Source organism: Myotis davidii, unplaced genomic scaffold (assembly GCF_000327345.1).
Source record: "Myotis davidii unplaced genomic scaffold, ASM32734v1 scaffold61, whole genome shotgun sequence".
Classification (NCBI taxonomy): Eukaryota; Metazoa; Chordata; class Mammalia; order Chiroptera; family Vespertilionidae; genus Myotis; species Myotis davidii.
The window spans coordinates 1,189,293-1,191,368 of NW_006291729.1; positions in this window are offsets into that span (position 1 = coordinate 1,189,293).

A 2,076-nucleotide genomic window follows, 5' to 3' on the forward strand; every position below is an offset into this window, starting at 1 on the left:
CGAGGTTCCCCACCCCGACTCGTTCCTTTCTCCTTCCTGGGCTGTGACATCCGTCCCGTGAGTCAGCCCCTCTCCTGCTCCGCCCGCCTGCCCGCCCGGCCAGCCCTCTTGCCTCTGCTTCCTCCTGGCCGTGCCCCTGGCTTTGTCCCCAGGAAGAGACTTTGCCTTCTCGTCACCAGGCACCGTCCTCCTCCACTCTCACCGCAGGAAAGGGATGGGGCACAGAGAGGGCAAGCGACTTGCCTGAGGTCACACAGGGGTCAAGGGAGGAGCTGGGGCAGCCCCGTGCCAGTCACCCCCACCTTCACGCCCGTGTGCTGCCCCCTGTGGCCAGGGCCCTGCCTCCGTTCTCACCGCTCCCTGACCCCGCACCCTACCTGGCTTTCCACCTACCGCTCCGGGGGGCCCCCCTGCTCCCAGGCCCCGGCACCCCTCTCCTCTGCTCCAGCAGTTTTCTCCTCGAGGCTCCCCCCGCCCCGCCCCCCAGTGCCAGGTGTTCAGTTCCAGGCCTGACATTCAACGCGACGTCTCTACTGGACTGTCCCACGGACACCGCCCCAAGCCGCACCCAGAGGGCCAAATTGTCAATGCCCACAGGAAAATGACCTAGATCCTTCACAAAACTACTGCTCCATAAATTTGTTGGCAAATGCTATTTTAATCAAACCCAGCCTTCACTGAATCTCTATCCTGAGAGCACATCTAGTTTCACCAAGACCATTGAAGCAGAGTGCCAGCAAGAGGTGCACAGGGGTATTGGCATCTTTCCGTCCCTTTTCCTCAGCGGCAGCCTGTCCCGCTGACCCGCTCCCAGGGCAGATCCCAGGGGGGCTCCTCACCTGGGTCCCCACCTGTCCCGCGCCTCCTGCTCCTTCAGTCTCATCTCAACCCCCAGCTCACCTATGCAAGGGCCTCCCCAGACCGGGCACGACTGGTGAGAGGTGCCCCCCCGTGCCTAGGGCCCTGGCAGTACCTGCTCCCGGGGATTCACATACAGAATCGCACCTGCCCGCTCTTTTCTGACCGCCCCCCCCCTCCCTCCAGGCTGTGAGTCCCCTGAGGTCAGGGAAGGGCCTGCTGTCGCTGTAGTAGCTTCAGCCGGCATCTGGCCCGGGCGTGGTGCTCTGCATTCTCTCAGCAAATGTTTATGGAATGAATGGATGAGTGAATGAGTGAGTGGATAAGTGAATGAGTGAATGAATGAGTGACTGGGTGAGTGAACAAGTGAGGGCCTGCCTCTGGGAAGCTACTGTTGCAGGAGTGTCATGCTGCTGGGGTTAAGCGAAAGAGTGAGTGTGTAGATCATGGCCCCTGAGGGGTGGCCGGTCCATGGGGCTCACTTCTGCACCCCGCTTTCTCCCCTCGCTCCTTCCCCTCGTCCCAGCCTGGCCAACCTGTGAGCGGCCGCAGATGCTAACTGAATGGCTGAGCTATGTCCACCCTGCCGCCGCCGCCCACCTGCAGGGCTTTCTGGAGACCGTCCGTGACCTGGGGTCAGGCCTTCGGGGCCTGGAACCTGGACGGAGGGTGGAACCCCCTGGCACTCCAGCTCCTCCTCCCACGGCGTCCCCAGCTCTGGGCCAGGCTGCGCTCCCTTCCCGGGCTCGGCGAGGGCAGGACGGCAGCCGAGGGCGGGGACAGGCCTCACGTGGACTTGCCACCGCGCAGTTGGTTTCTTCTTCCGTGTTCTTGGCACCTGAGATGCCCAGATGTTCACGGGGTGGTGGGGACGGGGTTTTATGAAGCTGTTGGCTCTCCCGTGGTCCAGCTTTGAGCTGCCGCGGGAGTGACCGTCGGACTCCGGCCCGGTGGTGACCGGCGAGCGGATCGGGGTGCAGGTGGAATTCCTGTTCTGAGGGGCCAAGTGGTTGAGAAACTGGAGGGCTCGGCTTCTCTGAGCAAAAGCTTCCAGAACAGTCACGTCTTCCTTCTGAACAACCCAGGGACCCTTCTTCGCCCCGGAGGTCAGCAGGTGCAGCAGGGTCGCCAGGAGGCGGCCCAGGGACCTCACGCACTGGCCGCTCAGCGGAGCTCTCGGTAAGCTGAGCCCCGAGGGGTCGGCCAGACCCTCTGCTC